Source organism: Ursus americanus, chromosome 33 (assembly GCF_024610735.1).
Source record: "Ursus americanus isolate L20-20 chromosome 33, mUrsAme1.1.p, whole genome shotgun sequence".
NCBI lineage: Eukaryota > Metazoa > Chordata > Mammalia > Carnivora > Ursidae > Ursus > Ursus americanus.
This window is the reverse complement of record NC_142159.1, coordinates 16,739,979-16,759,603: the sequence shown is the minus strand read 5'-3', so window position 1 is coordinate 16,759,603 and position 19,625 is coordinate 16,739,979. Positions and strand designations below refer to the sequence as shown.

The window sequence follows — 19,625 nt, the reverse complement described above, 5'->3', positions numbered from 1 at the left end:
AGGAGAGTAGTGCACCCCAGACTCTATAGGGGCCGGAGAAGCCTCCGTGCTCAAGACCCTACCAGACTTTGCCCTATGTGTCTCTTCATCTGGCTGTCCAATTTTTTTTTTTTTTAAGATTTTTATTTATTCACTTGAGAAGGAGCAAGAGAGTGCACGCAAAGGGAGAGGCAGAAGCAGGCTCCCACTGAGCAGGGAGCCTAATGCTGGGCGATCCCAGGACCCCAGGGTCACGACCTGAGCCCAAGGCAGCCGCTTAACCGCTTAACCGCGTGAGCCACCCAGGCGCCCCTGGCTGTTCATTTTTATTCTTTAAAATATCCCTTTGTGGGGCGCCTGGGTGGTTCAGTCGTTGGGCGTCTGCCTTCGGCTCAGGGCGTGATCCCGGCGTTCTGGGATCGAGCCCCACGTCAGGCTCCTCCCCTGGGAGCCTGCTTCTTCCTCTCCCACTCCCCCTGCTTGTGTTCCCTCTCTCGCTGGCTGTCTCTCTGTTGAATGAATGAATAAAATCTTTAAAAAAAAAAAATCCCTTTGTGCTACATTGAGAAGGTTAAATTTAGTGGGGTTTTTTGTGTTGTTGTTGTTGTTTTTTAAGTAATTTCTATACCCAGTGTGGGGCCGGAGATGAAGATCAACCCCAAAATCAAGAGTTGCACGCTCTTCCGGCTGAGCCAGCCAGATGCCCCAAGTTTAGGGGTTATGTAATCAGACAAACTTGGCTACACTCCTACCCCTACCACTTGCTAGCTGTGGAACCACAAGGTACTTAAAAATAACAATCTCGGGTGCCTGGGTAGCGCAGTCATTAAGCGTCTGCCTTCAGCTCAGGGCGTGATCCCAGCGTTCTGGGATCGAGCCCCACATCAGGCTCCTCCGCCATGAGCCTGCTTCTTCCTCTCCCGCTCCCCTTGCTTGTGTTCCCTCTCTCGCTGGCTGTCTCTCTGTCACATAAATAAATAAAATCTTCAAATAAAAAAAATAATAGCAATCTCAAGGAACATGGGGGAGTGGACAGATATTGTTTGAGCGCACGAACTTACGATGAGTAGTAAATAAGTCCTAGAGATGCACGGTCTAATGCACAGTCCAGTGAACAGAGACAACAACCTTGCATTGTAATCCTCAAACTTGCTCGGAGACTAGAAGTTAATTATTCCAAAGGACAGCTATGGGACGTGATAACGGTGCTAATGATCGCCACCATGACAATCCTAGTCCTACATATAAATGTACATGACATGTACATGACCTGTTGCACACCTTAAGTTTACACCATGTTATATGTCAAATATATTTCCATTAAAACGTCAATGAACGTTGATTTATTGAGTGCTTTACAAGTATTACTTCACCTCATCTTCATTATCACCGTATATAATAGAGCTACCCTTTATTGCTGTATTCCAGGGAGGGAAAGCGGGGGACGGAGAGGTACAGGAGCTCTGCCAAGGTGAGGGAAGCAGGACTCGTGCCCAGACAGCGCCCACTTCTCCATCAGCCGTAAGACGCATAGTGCGTCAAGCCCGTAATGCCTCGAGGGTCCACAAAATTGTTTTCGTTTTCATTTATTTTACAATCAGAAGAGAAACGAAAATAATGATAAAGAGTATATAATAATGAATTCAGTCTGGATTAGATTCACCTTTATTCCAACATATCTATAAAATATCACGTTTAATATGCTTTTATGGAAGGAAGGGTCCCACAAGGCAAGAGTGCCCATAAAATCAGGACCTCTCACTGCGGATCCCATAACCCCAGGCCACTGGGCTTAAACCACTAGGGCTCCCCAACAATCTGAACCCCACGTTAAGACTGGATACCTGCGTGGGCTCGGGCAAGTCACCCTTTCTCGGCCTCGGGTTTCTCCTCTGTAAAATGGGAACGATAAATAGTATGGATTTGTCTATAGCCGGGAGGATGCCCCAAGTAACCTTAGCAACGTGACTGATGCTCAGTAAGGACTCCCGTACCGACGAGCTATGGCTGAACTGACTTGCTGCAGCCTCGGGGTCCAGAGCGTCCAGACCCCACGAGGGCCGTCCCTGGAAGAGCCGGATGGCTGACAGGCTCAGTGCGGCAACACTTCATCAGGCTCACCAGGAGTTCCAGAGCATCTTCACAGCAGCCCCTGGAGAGATTCGGACGTGTTCTTCAACCAGCCAGGGCAGATCCATGCTTATAAAAGCTTCCAGGCCCCAGCGATCATTTCTCCCCTTCCCACAGCCCTCCCCGCTCCCCTGGGCCCTTTTCCATCATAACTCTGTTTCTGCAGGAAGCAGGACAGAAAGGTCTCAGTCTTATGCGAGTCTAGAAGAAAGAGCCCAGACTTGGAGCTCCCAGGAACTGGCTTTGCAGCCCACAGCTCCACCAGAATAAGCTTCTACCCTTTGACAGCACCTGACCTTGCCTTTCTGAGTCTAGATTTCCCATTTATAAAATGGGGGATAATAGTAGTACCCACCTCAAAAGGTTATTGGGATGATAAAATGAGATATGTAGATCTAAAGCTCTTTGCAGCACTGGGTACACACTAAGTGCTCTATAAATGTCAGCAATTACTGCTTTAGTTATAAATGTGCCTCTTCATGAGCCTTTGGCCTGTTGTCCAGTTTCCCAACTGCACACAGTAGATGTTCAATGAACGGCTGTGGAATGAAAAGATGAAAGAACGGATGAGTGAATTAAGGAACAGACTTGCCATCCTTCGCAATCCAGAACTCAATCCAGAACTTCTTCAGGCCAAATTCCCTTGATCTAATGGCTGTGGGAATCCTTGCAGCCTCAAGACTTTCAATTTTCTTGTTTCTTCTTGACTGGATAAAGCGGTGAAAAATATGTCCCCAACTCTGACCCTCCCTTCAAAATGTGGACCCTAATTCCCTTCCTCCTCTTGACTGTGAGCCGAATTTAGTGACTCATTTCTTTTGTTTTTAATTAAAGATTTATCTATCTATCTATCTATCTATCTATCTATCTATCTATCTATTGGAGAGAGAGCAAAAAATCCTGAGGGGGTGAAGTGCACAGGGAGAAGCAGACTCCACACTGAGCAGGGAGCCCGGTGTGGGGCTCGATCCTGGCACTCCAGGATTATGACCTGAGCTGAAGGCAGATGCTTAACCATCTGTTAACAAGCCGTTATGGAAACAGGTCCTCCGGACCCAGTCAAGCCTTCAGATGGCTGCTACCCCAGCCAACAGTTGGACTGCAACCTCATCAGAGACTCTGAGCAAGAACTATCTGTCTGAGTCACTCCCAATTTTCTGACCCACAGAAACTATGGGATAAAAAGTGTTGTCTTAAGTTGCTATGTTTGGGGATAATTTGTTATACAGTGATAGATAACTAATACTAACATTTGCGTGAATATTCTTTTTTATTTTTTTATTTTTTTATTTGACAGAGAGAGAGACAGCCAGCGAGAGAGGGAACACAAGCAGGGGGAGTGGGAGAGGAAGAAGCAGGCTCTCAGCGGAGGAGCCCGATAAGGGGCTCGATCCCAGAACAATGGGATCACGCCCTGAGCCGAAGGCAGATGATTAACGACTGCGCCACCCAGGCGTCCCTGCATGAATATTCTTGACAAAAGGTTGAACGAATGCTTTTCTAACAACACCTGGCTCATGGAAACGTCCGACAATTCATTCTCCATATTGTTCAAGCAGTCTCCAGAAAGCCTGAATCCCCACTTTCCCTGTGACGTTGCTATGACCAGACCATGCCTGCCAACTAATTAAGGTCCTCTTCCTCCCTAGGATCCCAGGCGGGATGCATCGTGGTATGTGTCGCACACCAGTCCTCAGGGGCATTGACACCACCAGGTCCCCAGCTGGGAAGAAAGAGTCAGGCTTTGTGACAAGGAGGCCAGTCAGTAGCTCATATTTAGAAGAAACATAATATCAGTTTCAGGAGGAGCCATCTCAGAGAAACGATTTCCTTACTGACAGCTGCCATGTTGTTCTAACAGCAACTAACCCTCTCAGCTTTTTTAGAGAGAACTTCAGAATCCTTCCCCTGCCTAGCCAAGGCCCTGCACTCGCTGGAGAGAACTCTGATAGTCCTTTGCCTCGGGGAAGCCTCTGCCTAATGTGGGAAAGTGCCTGGAAAGAGTGTCTGTGCCTGAGCAGACCGAGAACTCCAGGTTGATAAAGACAAGCCAGCTCTTCTTAGCTCACGACGAGGACTTTAGCAATCAGGCTGTCCGGAGGGCATGGCCAGTGTGGCTATGGCCCTCAAGTTCAACAGTCTTTTGTTTGTTTTTTTTTTTAAGATTTTATTCATTCACTTGAGAGAGAGAAAGAGAGAGTACGTGCGCATGAGCTGGGGAAGGGGGGGCACTGCGATAGTCCAAGCAAGAGGGGATGGTGGCCAAGACCCACGTGAGGGCGGCATAGATGGAGAATGTAAAAAGATTCCTGATTTGACAACAAATCTGCACTTGACTCTTGTCTCAGGATCCCTGCTACCCACTGAGCATGGGTTTACGGGCCTTGACCTCTTTTTGTAAGCTCTTTCTTCAAATTTCAAGTCCAGTTTGGTAGTTACTGTTCCAGTTGGACTCCAGGAGGGATCAGAGGAGGATAAGTTGGATCCCACCAGTCCTCAGAAGTTATGACCAAGAGCTTGGAGGAATTCTTCCAAGTCCTCAACCTGGGATTTTCTCGTCTCTGTACTTGGCTCACGGCTGAGTCTACTTCTTAGTAGTTCTTGAATCAGTCCAATCTTCTCCAACCCCAAGGAAGGAACTTTTCCTTGTTCTCTTCTGCTATGTGCTCTTGGCTCACCTGGCTCATGGGTAAACTTCTGCTTTTGTTCTGGATTCTAATTACTGATTGGTTTGCCTGTTTGCCTGTCTTCCCCAGCAGACCGTGAGTTCCCTGAGGGCAACAATCTTGTGTACTCATCTTTGTGTGCTGGCCTTGTCTGCAGTGACTGGCACATAGCAGGTGTTGAACTTGGGGCGCCTGGGTGGCTCAGTCAGTTAAGCGTCTGCCTTCAGCTCAGGTCATGATGCCGGGGTCCTGGGATCGAGTCCGGAGTCGGGCTCCCTACTCAGCGGGGAATCAGCTTCTCCCTCTCCTCCTCCTCCTCACCCCTGCTCATGTGCTCTCTCTCACTCTGCACTCTCAAATAAAAAAATAAAATCTTAAAAAAAAATTCAAATTGGATAATGTTATTCCCCTGCTTCGACTCTTTTGAAAGGTCTTCTGTTACTCTTCGGATCCACTCTCCTTCCCATGGCTTACCAGGGCCATGGGGCTACCTTCTGCCCACCTCTCCAACTTCCTCTCCGGCCGTGCCCAAACTGCTCACCGTGTCCCACACACCGACCTTCTACTGTGCCCAAATACGCCAAGCTCTTCCCACTCAGAGCCATTCGTTCACTTAGAACAATATTTAACAGGAATCTTCTGTGTGCCAGACATTATTTTTGTTGCTGGAGATATAGTGGGGAATAAAATGCACAGAGGGGCGCCTGGGTGGCTCAGTCGGTTAGGCGTCCACCTTCAGCTCGAATCGTGATCCCAGAGTCCTGGGATCGAGTCTTGCATCAGGTTCCCTGCTCAGCAGGGAGCCTGCTTCTCCTCCCTCTGCCTGCTGCTCCCCCTGCTTGTGCTCTCTCTCTCTTTCTCTGTCAAATAAATAAACAAATAAAATCTTTAAAAATAATAATAAAATAAAATGCACACAAACCCTTGCCCTTGGGAAGCTTATATTTTAGTGAAGAACGGCAGACAGTAAACAAGAGAACTAAATAAACATAGTATGTTGGATGGGAATCAGTACTAAGGGGGAAGAAAAAGCAGAGAGAGGGGAGCAGAGATGCTGGGGGATGGGTTTGCAGTTTCGACGCTGGAGCCAGAGATGCACTCAAGAAGGTGCTATTTGAGCCCTGAAGAGGGGACGGTACAAGCCATGCAGATAGGTGGGGGAAGAGCCTTCTCGGCAGAGGGCCTGAGGCTGGGGCACACCCAGTTTGTTCAAGGAACAGCGAGGAAGCCAGAAGGGCTGGAGGGGAGCGAGAGATGAGACTGGAGACTCGAGAGGTAACAGGAATCCTAATCAGACTCACCTGAACACCAGACTGGCCTAAGAACTTCGGCATCTGTGGAAATTTCCACCTGGAACATTCCACCTTGACTCTACCTGTCTGGCTCTTTCCCATCCTACAGTTCTCAGAGAGACTTTCCTTGACCACCCTCATACTTCACTTTCACAACACTCTCCTTTCTTTGTAAGAAGTACCAGAATATGCAATTGTATGATCTATTTCCACGTTCTTATCTGCTCACGATGACACGAGCTCCACCGACAGCAAGAGCCCTGTCTGCCCTGGCCACCCTCACAAGCCCAGCGCCCAGCAGACTACCCGGCACTCAGTAAGCGCTCAATAAATCACTTGTGGGATGAAAGAAAGAAAGAAAGAAAGAAAGAAAGAAAGAAAGAAAGAAAGAAAGAAAGAAAGAAAGAAAGAGGGAAGTTCTGTAATTATTATTCCCAGCTTGAACCTTCTGAAGTATGAAGAAATATGTTTTGATGTTGGAGGACCATCCCTAGGAAATCTGTGGGCAAAAAGCTTTCAGAGAGAGAGAGACTAAAAAAAACCAATCAGAAGCATGCCACATTGAAAACCTTGGGAATTAGAATGGCCCGAGCTTCGGAAAAATAACATTAGAAGCTAGATGGTGGAGGCACACAGCCGTTCAAAATATTGCATGCAAAATACCGTTACCACAAAACTCGGCAACTAGCCGATCTGTCAGTTAGGTGTGAGGGAGAATCAACATCGTTCCAGATACGCAAACGTTCGGAGCATCTTACCTCGCATGCACTTTTTCTCAGAAAGTGATTGATGGTGCGCTCCGCCCAGATGAGAGAAAAACAAGAAAGTATCCAGGAGACAGTGGCTCCCACCCAGGAGCAAGGCAAGGGAAGCTTCCAAGCTGATGGCCCGAGCAAGACTCAGCAAGACCCCCGTGCGGGGCATCACTCCAGATGGGACCAGGAGGGCAGAAGACTCCGGGTTTGAGATCTCCCGGAAAATAGGGAAATTCACACATTATCTACTCCATGCATGTAGGGCTGCCTGCCTAATTTGCAGGGCCCTGTGCAAGACAAAAACGAAGAAGCCTCTTGCTTAAAACTTAAGAATTGCAAAATAGTGAAAGCCGAGCCAGTGGGTGGGCTCTTCTGAGAATGGGGCCCCCTGCCTCCTGCACAGGTCACACGCCCAGGAAGGTGGCCCTGCATGTGACTGTGTGGAAAACTGTCTTGCTAGCTGTTCTTCTCTGTAAGCCAAGAGAAACCAACTCTAGTTGACTTAAGGAGAAAGGGAATTTATTAAAAGAGGATTAGGTGACTCGTAAAATCCCACGAGGGCTGGAGAACGTCCATCATAGCTACCCGACTAGAAACAGCTCCTCCACCAGGCTGTCAGCTCGTGTAGTGAGGATGACGCCGCTGTTGTCCCCAAGTAGCAGGCACTGCAGCTTGCAGAGATGCCACTGATGGGTCCCCGGCACAGGTCACTGCCGCTGTCGTGCAAGGCGGCCCCACTGTGACTTCTTCTGCCAAGAAAGAAAACGGTCCTTGCATTTTCTGCTTCTGCACCCAGCAGTTACCCATTGAGATGTGTGCATCTGATGGGTGATGTCCAAGTTAAGTGCCTTAGCTGCAAGAGGCTGAGAAAATGAGCTTCTAGAATCTTCCATTTCTCTGGTGGAGGTTCTGCTTCTCACAAGTCTCCTAAGGGGAAATTCCCCAAATACAGGAAGGCTTTAACATCTGGGCAGCAAGGAAGAATGACAAACAGCCACTGTAGAAGTATGGAAAAAATTGGTGACACAGAAATTAAAAAAAAAACAACAAGCAAATAAAAATAAAATGAGACAAATATAAACCCAGATACAAATAAAATTAAAGTTTGTTCAAGAAAGGAAATGTAGGGGTGCCTGAGTGGCTTAGTTGGTTAAGCACCCGACTCTTGATTTTGGTTCAGGTCGTGATCTCAGGGTCGTGAGATCAAGCCCCATGTCATGCTCAGCGCTCAGCGGGGAGTCTGCTGGAGATGCTCTCTCTCTTCCTCTGCCCTTCCTGCTCGTGATCTGTCTGTCTAATAAATAAATAAACAAACCTTTGGGGCGCCTGGGTGGCACAGCGGTTAAGCGCCTGCCTTCGGCTCAGGGCGTGATCCCGGCGTTATGGGATCGAGCCCCACATCAGGCTCCTCCGCTGGGAGCCTGCTTCTTCCTCTCCCACTCCCCCTGCTTGTGTTCCCTCTCTCGCTGGCTGTCTCTATCTCTGTCAAATAAATAAATAAAATCTTTAAAATAAATAAATAAACAAACCTTTTGTAAAAAGATTTTATTTATTTATTTGACAAAGAGCGAGAGCAAAAGCAGGGGGAATGGTAGGCAGAGGGAGAAGCAGGCTTCCCGCTGAGCAGGGACCCTGATCTGTGGCTCTATCCCAGGATCCCGGGATCTTGACTTGAGCCGAAGGCAGTCACTTAACCGACTGAGCCACCCAGGCGCCCCGGTAAGTACATCTTAAAAAAAATAAAAAGGAAAGGAAACATAATGCCACTATACTGTCTGGCTCATCAGTGTCCTACATTTATTTGCATGTTCTGCATAATGTAAAAATTGAATGTAGATTTAACCCCAAATGGCATATTTATCACATTGCAAAGTTGGGAAGGGGACGATCAGGGTTGTTGACGATTTAAGAATGCTAACTCATTTGCTGTAACAGGAAGTCCGTAGATAATACCTAAAATTGGTAAATACAAAGTTAGAAGTAAAATCATATTTAGAAGTGAGGACATACATGCCCAAAGAAGTTGCTGAAACATTGCAAGTGGTCATCTGGGGACTAGGAGGGAGAACGAGGAGAGGTGAGGCAGGGGACCTGCTACTTTTGTTGTCGTTTGTTTCGTTGTAAGCCTTTTGGTGGTTGTCTTGGTCCAGTTATATTATGCTATGTTGCAATAATACATCTGTGGCTCAACACAACAACAGGTGGGGTGTTTTTCTCATTCTTCCAGAATCTAGTGTGGGTTGGCTCGCCCTCTTTGGTCTTGTAGCCCCATCATTCGGAGCAAGTTCACTGCAAAAAGAAGAAAAAGCTAGAGGGACATTTTGAAGGGCCACGCCTGGAAATGGCCTGCATTGCTTCCATTCTACCGCCCAGAACTCAGACACAGGGGCCCAACAAACTCTCGGAGAACAGGGAAATGTGATCTTCCCGGGAAGACACATAGCACTGTCTGCTGCAAGACCATTCCCTTTTTTTTTTTTTTTTAAGATTTTATTTATTTATTTGACAGAGAGACAGCCAGCGAGAGAGGGAACACAAGCAGGGGGAGTGGGAGAGGAAGAAGCAGGCTCCCAGCGGAGGAGCCTGATGTGGGGCTCGATCCCAGAACGCCGGGATCACGCCCTGAGCCGAAGGCAGACGCTTAACCGCTGTGCTACCCAGGCGCCCCAAGACCATTCACTTTGTAAAAATTAACAGACTCTATTATTTAGAGCAGTTTTAGGTGAACAGCCAAATGGAGCAGAAGTAGAGAAAGTTTTTCCATATACTCCCTCTCCCCTTACCTCACACAATTTCCTCGATTTTTAAGAAGGAGTTTATTTATTCATTTGTGAGAACGAACAGGGGGGAGGGGTAGAGGAAGAGGGAGAAGCAGCTCCCCGAGGCTCGATCCCAGGACCCCGGGATCATGACCTGAGCTGAAGGCAGACGCTTAACCGACGGAGCCACCCGGGGACCTCCCACACTGTCTTGATTACTGTATCTTCATAGTAGGTCTTGCGGCTGGGCAATGTCAATCCTCCGATTTTCTTCTTCTTTAATGTTGTGTTGGCGAGTCCCAGATTCTTTTGCTTCTCCATATAAACTCAGTTTGCCGCTATCCACAAAGTAACTTGCTTGCATTTTGACTGAACTGAATCTACAGACCAAGTTGGGAATAACCGATAAATCTTAACAATATGGAGCGTTCTTATGCACGAACAAAGAATATCTATTTCTTTGGTTGTTCTTTGATTTCCTTCATCAGAGTTTTGTCATCTTCCTCAGATAGATCTCGCATATATTTTGTTAGATTTTATGCCCAAGCATTTGGTTTTGGGGGGTACTAATGTAAATGGTGCTATTTTAAATTTCAAATTCCAATTATTCGTTGCTGATGTCTAGGAAGGCGATTGGTGTGTATGTATTAACTTGTGTCCTATAACCTTGCTGTAATTGCTTTTTAGTCCTCAAGGCTTTTGTCAATGCTTTGGGATTTTCTACATACACAATCATGCCATCCGGGAACAAAGTGAGTTTTATCTCTTCCTTCCCAATCTGTGAATTTCATCCCATTCACTTTTTATTCCATGAATGTATTATTTTGCTAAAAATGTTTACTATTTTTTAAAGATCTTATTTTTAAGCAATCCCCACACCCACTGTGGGACTCGAACTCATGATCCTGAGATCAAGAGTCGCACACTCTACTGACCGAGCCAGCCGGGGGCCCCTGGAAATGTTTCCTTTGAACAACTGAAGGATACCTCGGAAGGGTCCTTGGAATGCCGATGTGCTGAGGCACTCTGCCATCCATCACATACAAAATCTTGGGTGTGTTAGTCTCTGTTCCCTTGTTCCTCAAAACCTGATGGTCTTACGGCAAACAGCAAGGGTTGGCAAGGATGTGGAGGCACTGGAATTCTTGTACACTGTTGGGAGTTTCGAATGGTGCAGCTGCTACGGAAAACAGTGTGCAGTTTCCTCAAGGCATTAAAAATAGTGTGAATGCACAAGCAGGGGGAGGGGCAGAGGCAGAGGAAGAAGCAAACTCTCTCCTGAGCAGGGAGCCCACCACAGAGGCTCGATCCCAGGATGCGGGGGATCAGGACTTGAGCCGAAGGCAGACGTGTAACCCAGCACACCTAGAATTATCATTTGACCCAGCAGTTCCGTTTCTAGGTATACACCCCAAAGAACTGAAAGCAGGATCTCAAAGAGATGTTTGCACACCTGTGTTTAGTCCAGCATTATTGACAATTTGGGTTGTGGAAGCAACCCAAATGTCCAAGACAAATGAATGAACGCAGAAAACGTGGTAATGTATACAATGGAATATTATTCAGCCTTAAAAAGGGAATCCGGTCAGTGCTACAACGGGGGTGGATATGATGTTCAGTGAAATAAGTCAGTCACACTAAGACAAATACCGTATGATTCTAACTTACACGACGCACCTAGGGTAGTCAAACTCGTAGAAATAGAAACTAGAATGGTGGTTGCCTGGAGCTGGGGAGGGGGAGAGGAAGTGGGAAGTTTTTAATGGGTATAGAGTTTCAGTTTTGTAAGATGAAAAGGTTCTAGAGATCTGTTGCACAACAAATGTGAATATACTAACACTACTAAACTCTAGACTTAGAACGATCAAGATGATAAATTTAATGCTATGTGATTTCTACTACAATTTGAAAAAATGTTAATGATCTTTCCATATTGGACTGGAAGGATGAACTGGAAGGCTTTTCAGGTCCCACCAGACCCTATAGAAATCTATCTGTAAGCAAATACTTAAACATGTCATGTTACTGCTATTTAAGTTTTAAATACTAAGTATCTTTTAAGTGTCTTAAAGGGACTGTTTGGGGGAAAAATGATTATTTTGCAGTGAGAGCAGCCAGCTCTAATTTATCAGATTTGAAAAGTGAAATTTTTGCTTCTTGGGTTTTCTGGAAGACATCAAAAATATACAGCATTTCCTGGGCTTAAAAACTTTCAGTTTTCTGAGTCTTAAAAAAAAAAAAAAGCAGCTATTCAACTCCCCTTACTGTATAAAGAATTAGAACGAGCCATGCTGGGGCACGGGGGTGGTACAGTCGATTCGGCGTCCGACTCTTGGTTTTGGCTCAGGTCGTGAGCTCAGGGTGGTGAGATGGAGCCCTGCGTGGGCTCCGCGCTCAGGGCAAAGTCCGCTTGAGAACCTCTCTCCCTCTCCCTCTGCCCCTCCCACCCCGCTCGTGCTCTCTCTCTCCAGTAAATACATCTTTTTAAAAAACGAAAAGAACCAGCTATGTTGTCTGGGTTAATTAGTTTGTTTTCAATCTTGAAACCACATCAGCAGTAATGAATCAATAAATCTTCAAAAAAAAAAAAAAAAAAAAAAGAACCAGCCATGTTGTCTGGGTAATTAGTTTGTTTTCAATCTGAAAACCACATCAGAAGTATTTCCTTACTTGCTGTGACGGCCAGGAAGCTCAGAACAAGATTCGTAACACATCTCTAACCTCTACCCAGAACTTTATTTTTTTAAATTTATTTTAAAGTAGGCTCCACACCCAATGTGGAGCTCGAACTCACGATCCCAAGGTCAAGAGTCACATGCTTTACCAACTGAGCCAGGCAGGCAACCTCTACCCAGAATTTGAGGCGATATGTGTGTAGGAAAATCGTGTTTTATTTTGTCTTTTAATTCATCTGATTTATCCCCTCCCCTAATGTTTGCTTGGCCCAGCTTCATTGCTTACTTTTTTTTTTTTTTTAATCTTTTGCACAATATATGTTTAGGAAATCCTCTTTGGAACATGGTGGGGTCAAGAAACGTAAAATACAAATGAGTCATGTGGACTGAGCACTTTACAGAGATGGTCTTGAATAATCGTAAATCTCCAAACATCATCAAGTCCACGACTTCCAAAGACAAATAAAATTCCAAGGCCAAGTGAAATTCATCCTGCGAAGCAGAAGGAAGTAGCAAAGCATGAGGGGTGGACTCTTTAACTAATATATTTCATATCTCTTTGTAAACAGGAAGCACGCTGCTCGCACAGCCAAGCCGCTGATGGGAGGAGGAGGTGGGGAGGAAGGCTGGTTCCTGAACCAACTCGTTCTGGGGGCAGTGATTGTTCATTGCAGTTAATTGAAGAAACCAGCCACCTTCTAAGAAAGAGGTAGGAAGTTAAAACTATGCAGTGAGGAGACTTTTAAACACGCAGAGGTATCATGAATGAAGATGACACTAATGAGTCCTGCTCATTGTGATCTGCTTCCAGTGGTTTCTCCAGCAGTGGGAGTGAGGGACTTTGAGCTATCCCTTTTGCGGAGGGCCTCGTGGAATTAAATCAAGTGGAGGAAGTGCTGCGTCATTTAGGGTTCTTGGTTGCAAGCCACAGAACTGCACTCTCGCTTAGGCAAAACCAAAATACATTAGAAAGATGTTAGGGACCGAATGCTTGTGTTTCCCCAAACTTCATATGCCGAAAGCCACACCCTCCATGTGACGGTATTTGGAGAGGGGGCACTTGGGGAGTAATTAGGGTTAGATGAAGTCAGGAGGGTGGGGCCCTCATGATGGGATTTGTGCCCTTATAAGAGGAGACACCAGATGCCTAGCGCTCCCTCCCACCCACAGTGTACTCAAAGAAGAGGTCGTGTGAGCCCACGGGGAGATGCCAGCCCGCTACAGGAGAGGCCTCAGAATGAAGCCCACCTACCAGCACCTTGATCTTCGACTTCCCAGCCTCCAGCACTGTGAGAAATAAATGTCTACTATTTAAGTCACCCAGTCTATGATACTTAGTAATGGCAGCCTGAGGTGACTGAGACACAGGATATGGGGGTTCGCTGAATCCAGAGGAAGCTGCAGGGCTGGCTTGGGAAATCAGCAGCAACAAAGGGAGCTCCAGAAGCCCAGCGGGCATGTTGGTACCATTCCTGGGGCCCCCAGCCTGCTGGCCGATTGTTGCCTGCCACATGCGTTTGCAAATAAAGTGTCATCTGAACTACCTCTTTCTTACCACATCGCTCGTTTCTTCTATCAGAACTGCAGAGAACAGTAACTGGCCCTAGAATACTCTTAAGGTTACATGTTGTCTAGTTTCCACAGGGATCATAAGACCTGCAAAGCCTGAAATATCTACCCCAGATGTTTGCTGATCCCTGCCGTAGACTAACATAGGATAGAATGAACTAACGCCCCCCAAAGTTGTATAGTGCACGGGTGGCCTTGCCTGGGGGGAGGCTGGGTGGCAGAAACCACAGCTAAGGTCATGCTATAGGACAGGTCAGGTTCGCATGCTGCCTCTGTGATGGGTCTGCACTTTCCAACCCCTTTTTCCATTCTCTGTATCCTTAGTCCATTGGCCGAGCTTGAGTCCTGGACCCATCGCTATGCTGTGGGACAGAGGGTGGAAGGATTGGGCTCTCTTGGCCTCATATACAAGGGTGGGCAAGGGTGCCAGGCATAGCCCTCCTATAAGACTCCAAGTGGGTTCCTAGACAGGGGGCTTCGGGTCCTAATAGGAGGAAGGGGGAGCTGGATGCTGATCGCCTCAAAGTCTACAAAAGTCTTCATAAATACGAACAGCACAATCATTGTCTTAGGACCCATCAAGGTAGACACGGCTGTCTCATTCATTCATTGTCATGCCTCATGCCCAGAATCTTCTCTCCTGGCTGCAACCCTAGCCCGGCCAATGTCATTGTCATCTCTCCCCTGCATCATTGCAACAGCTGCTATCTTATCCTTCTCCCTCCTTCCAGCCTTGCTTACTGCAGTCTGTTCTCCACACAGCTTTCAGAATATTCCTTCTACTGTTTATTTCACTGTAAACTCCAAGTCAGGTTATATCATATCTCTGTTCATGCTGTCTAGTGGCTTCCTATGCAACTCTGTCAAAGCCAAAACTGTCACCATGGCCGACCAGGGCGAGATCTGTCCCCATACCGCACAGGCTCTCTGATCTTACCTCCTACCATTCTTCCCCGCACTCCCTCTGTTCCAGCCACACCGGCCTCCTGGCCATCCCTCCAATTGTGCAAGCATTGTCTTGCCTCAAGGCCTTTGATCTTGCCCTTCCTTCTGCCTAGAATTCTGTTCCCTCAGATAGCGGCAGGCCTTCATCCCACGAGTCCCCCAGTCCTTGTTCAAAGGTCTTCTCAGCAGGGAGGGTGTCCTCGACTACCCTGTGACCTTTATCTCCCTCACCCTGTCCTCTCTTGTCCTAACATCTCTCACCAGCAGATACGTTATACGCGACTGTTCATTCGTTTGTGGTCCGTGTGTCATCTCGGAGAGTAAATTCCACAAGGGCCACCGTGTCACCGTGAGCTCGGCCTGGAACACAGCAGCACTCGATGAATAGATGTTAAATGGAAGAATCGTGGCCCAGGAAGGGCCACTGCTTCCCTCGAACCCTGGGAAGCTCTGGGCCCTGAAGCCCCCGAGAGTGTGAAAATGACCCTCTTTTCCCCACCCTCGGAATGTTGATCTTGACTTCCCTCACTTCACACTGGGGGAATTTCCAGACTATAAAACTAAAAGCTGAAGGCCTTGACCTTTTTAAACCCCAAAAGCCTCAAGAGCAGGGAAAGGGGGATGAGTCCTACAGCAGGGTCAAAACAATTTTCTGTTTCTCGTCCCTATGACCCTGCTTTATTTTTCTTCATAGCATTTGAAACCGAGCTGAAGGCCCATCCAGACACTTGGCTGCTTCTGTATTTTATGTCTGTTTTTCTGAAACTCTCTTTCTTCTGATTTTCCTTGGGAGTCACCACCCTTCATCCCCGACTCCCTCAGTTCAAATGACTTGGTTAGCCTAACTCTCAAGAGCTCCAAGAAGGGGCACGCAGACAAGTCCACACTAGTCAGTCTGTTTTATCCCCCCACTGCAGTGACTGCTTTGAGAATGGCCATGTGACCCCATTGAGACAAAAGAGAATCAGGACCAATTTAAGTCAATGGGACTGCTGGAGAAATAGAGCATCTTTTTTCTGCCATTTTTGGGGTGTGGGTTTTTTTGTTTTTTTAGATTTTATTTATTTGTCAGAGAGAAAGAGGGCACAAGCAGGGGGAGCGTCAGGCAGAGGAAGAAGCAGGCTTCTCGCTGAGCAGGGAGCCCACTGTGGGACTAGATCCCAGGACCCTGGGATCATGACCGGAGCCAAAGGCAGACACTTAACCAGCTGAGCCCCCCAGGGATCCCTTCTGGCGGTTTTACGAGAGAACAAGATGTAAGCCTGGGATTGCTGGTGCCACTGCCACTGCTAGGGAAGAGCCTTCTTATATAAAGTTTTTTTTTTTTCCTTTGTCTATAAAGTTTCACACAAAGAGAGAGAGATTGGTTCTGATACCATTAACACCCTGGATCCAGCCGTATCTGAAGTCAGTGGACTTGCCAATCCATGGTGCCTAAGCCAGCTCGAGCTGCGTTTTCCGTTACTTACCGCCAAGAGATGGTTCCCTTTTTATTCACTCTTTCCTCCCAACTCACCGTCCGTTCATTCCCTCGGACTGCTCTCCTGCTAGTAGGAGCCGTATCTCTCGGTCAGACGTCAGGCCCTGAAATGGGACACAAAAGCACTTCCTGCTCAAAGCCAAAACAACAGGATGAAGAAGGGGCAAGGTCAGTCCATTTTCCCCCTGTTTCCAAACATTTGGATGCTTGTCAACACACAAACAGACTTCTTGCTTTTGATCTGGTAATTCTGGAGCTCTGTCAATGCCAAAGGGCTTGATTCTCATGCTCTCCTCAGAGCTGTAGGACGTAACTAGCATTTGCGCAGAACCTGGAGAGAAGGACCCTAAATACATTCGCTGAACTATTTGTCCAGCCTCCTCTTAATCTACTTCAAAGACATCATTGTTTTTAGAGCATTCTGAGCTATTTTTCATTTTTAATGCTAGAAGAATAGAAGTAGACACATGTGGACTGTATCTTTTTAATGTTATAAGAACAGAGGTGGACACATATCTGGACTTTTCAAAAATATTTCACCTTCATCATTTTTTTTCTTATGGAAGTGAGAAATGACTTTTTCTTTTTTAAGATTTTATTTATTTATTCGACAGAGAGAGAGAGACAGCCAGTGAGAGAGGGAACACAAGCAGGGGGAGTGGGAGAGGAAGAAGCAGGCTCATAACGAAAGAGCCTGATGTGGGGCTCGATCCCAGAACTCCAGGATCGCGCCCTGAGCTTAACGACTGAGCCACCCAGGCGCCCCGGAAGTGAGAAATGTCTTAGAAAAATAAAACATTATAGGAATATATAACACAGGGTACGTCAATTTCCCCACGATGTGACTCTCTAGAGATGGCCAGATTGACAGGGTGCTGGGTACTCTAACACATACTAAAACATAAAGTTCTTAGACCCCAGTGGATTATCCCACATACATAGTTTGTGACTTTTTTCTCTGATAGGTCATGGACAACCCACCATTGTCTTCATATGCCCTTCTAAAGGCTTGCATCATATTTCATTGTGCACAGGGCTGTGCATGCTGTCTGAGTTGCCAGCATGTGATAGTTCTGATTTTATCGAAATTCCATCGTTTATTTTTCTACTGCCTTTTTGATGGGTATTCGGGTTATCTCGAATGTTTGCTCTAGTAACGCTTTATTTGCATCTTTCTGTGTTGGCTTGCTTGTGGAAGTATGTAGAATTTATCTCTAAATGTTGAATTGCTGGGTCAAAAGGTATACCCGTTAAAGTTTTTTTTTAAAGATTCTATTTATTTATTTGAGAGAGAGAGAGAGCATGAGCAGGGGGTGGGGGAGGGAGAAGCAGGCTCCCCGCTGAGCAGCGAGCCCCGTGGGGCTCCATCCCAGGACCCTGGGATCATGACCTGAGCTGAAGGCAGACACTTAACTGACGGACTGAGCCACCCAGGCGCCCCATCGTTAACGTTTTAATACCGAGGGCCTAACTTTTATTCTCTGCGGAGGTTGTACCGGCTTTTACCGATAACGCATGAGGGTGCTTTGGTTGGTAAACTTTTTTTTTCTCACTAATAAAAACCATCAGTAGGTGTCTTAATATGTCCGAGCCGCTAGAATAAACTACCATAGACTGGGGGGGGGGGCCGTGCATAAACAACAGAAATTTATTTCTCATGGTGGGAGACTGGGAGTCTAAGATCAAGGTGCTGGGAACTGGGCGTCTGGTGAGAACCTGCTTCCCAGTTCACATACTCCTGTCTTTTTGCCCCCCTCCTGCACTGGGAGGGCCAAGTGAGCTCCCTGAGATGTGTCATCAGGGCACTAATCCCATCATGGAGAGCTCTGCCCTCACCGCCTCCCAGAGATCCCACCTCCAAGTCCTGTCCCATCGGGGATTAGATCGCCATCTATTAATTTGACGAGGACACAAACATTCAGTCACCGCGGTAGGATTGTGCTGCTCTCTTCCTTGAGGACCTAGTCAGCATCAGGAATGCGTTGCAGTGAGCCATTTCCTTTCATTTCATCTCCATCATGTCAGCCAGCAACCAAACTCAAATTGATTTGGCCAAAAGTTGACTTTATGAGGTAAATGGCTTCAGGCAAGGCTGGATTCAGGGCTCAGATGTTGCCATTGGAACTCATTTTCTGTTTCCCACGGGGTTGGCTTACTTCTGTTCTAGGTCATGCCTCCGGCAGCTCCAGGCTCTCTCCTTTTTTCCCCCCTCTTTCTTTCCTTTCCTTTTTTTTTTTTTTTTAAAGATTTTATTTTTAAGGAACCTCTACACGCAACGTGGGACTCAAAATCACACGCCAGGATCAAGAGTCCCCGCACGCTCCACCCACTGAGTCAGCCAGGTGCCCCCAGGGCTCTCTCCTTTTAGGGGCACGGCGGTTGCAGGAGCTCCCCCTCTCCTATCCTCTCAGGTTCAAGTTCTGCACACAAAAGCACGTTTTCTAGGGGTCTGAGCCAAAGTTCTGACAGTCCCTGTTTTTGGACCTGTCATTGACCCGATCACAGTGACCCAGCAAGTGGGCTGAGTTGATGGACTTTGCGCTGGGTTGCTCAAGTGCTCCCTGGAGGTGTGGGGGTTAGAGCCCCACCCCCCCCTCTCGGACACAGGGCCGGAGAGAAGGAGAGAGGCAGAAGCCCTAAGGAAACTGGGAGTGCTGAATGGTTGCTGGGGAGACAACACTCCGCTCCGGTGGTCACACCGCTTCCAGTGCTGTCCTGGGGTAAATCCATTCTCCACGCCACAGGCGGAGAGGGGCCCTCCGAAAGGCTGAGCCTTGTTTAAAACTCTTTGGTTGTTCTTCTTTGCCTTCGGGGTAAATTCCACCCTCCTTAACAAGGCCTCCAGGACCTGGCCTCTCCCACCCCCCACACTCCCCAGCATTCCTTAGTAAAGCCAGGCTACATTGCCTAGTTGTCCAAATATGCCTTGTTCTCTCTCCTACTTCTTGGCTTTTGCATAATAGTCTCGGTGATTTATAAAGAACTTACCAAGTGCCAGGCAATGTGCTAAGCATTACATGTGTATTACATACCCAACGTGAGTCCTCACGACAACTCTGTGAAAGCAGGCAGGGTGTACGGGACACGACACACACAGCAGTCGATCTGCTGGAGTTCAGAGTTAGGCTCGTGTATCAATCATATTTTCGCTTTCTGTATTTTACGATGCTTTCACGTCTTAGGGCCTTGCAAATCCTGGAGCGATTGCCCCTCCCAGGTCTCGCTAATTCTTAGAGGCAGTAAACAACTAGCCTTCCAGCATGCCTCTCCAATACAAACCGGTCAATTCAAAGCCCACACCCCCAACCCCTCCTTTATGCAACCCTCCCGCAGCAAGTCAATAGTCCCCCTGCCCTAATCTCACACACACACACA

General features: G+C 47.2%; 1 long non-coding RNA gene across 2 annotated transcripts; it reads right to left on the bottom strand.

Moving 5' to 3' along the window:
- Positions 1 to 1,374: 1,374 nt before the first annotated feature.
- On the bottom strand, positions 1,375 to 16,446 carry LOC123782404 (uncharacterized). Of its 2 annotated transcripts, XR_006776970.2 has the most exons (5): positions 16,287 to 16,443; positions 8,833 to 9,111; positions 6,826 to 7,819; positions 2,465 to 2,648; positions 1,375 to 2,131 (listed from the first exon to the last, which is right to left on the bottom strand). It is a non-coding gene; the product is annotated as an uncharacterized LOC123782404 (long non-coding RNA). The 2 variants fall into 2 exon arrangements; XR_015722686.1 differs by lacking the exon at positions 8,833 to 9,111 and having other exon boundaries at positions 16,240 to 16,446.
- Between the last annotated feature and the right edge of the window lie 3,179 nt (positions 16,447 to 19,625).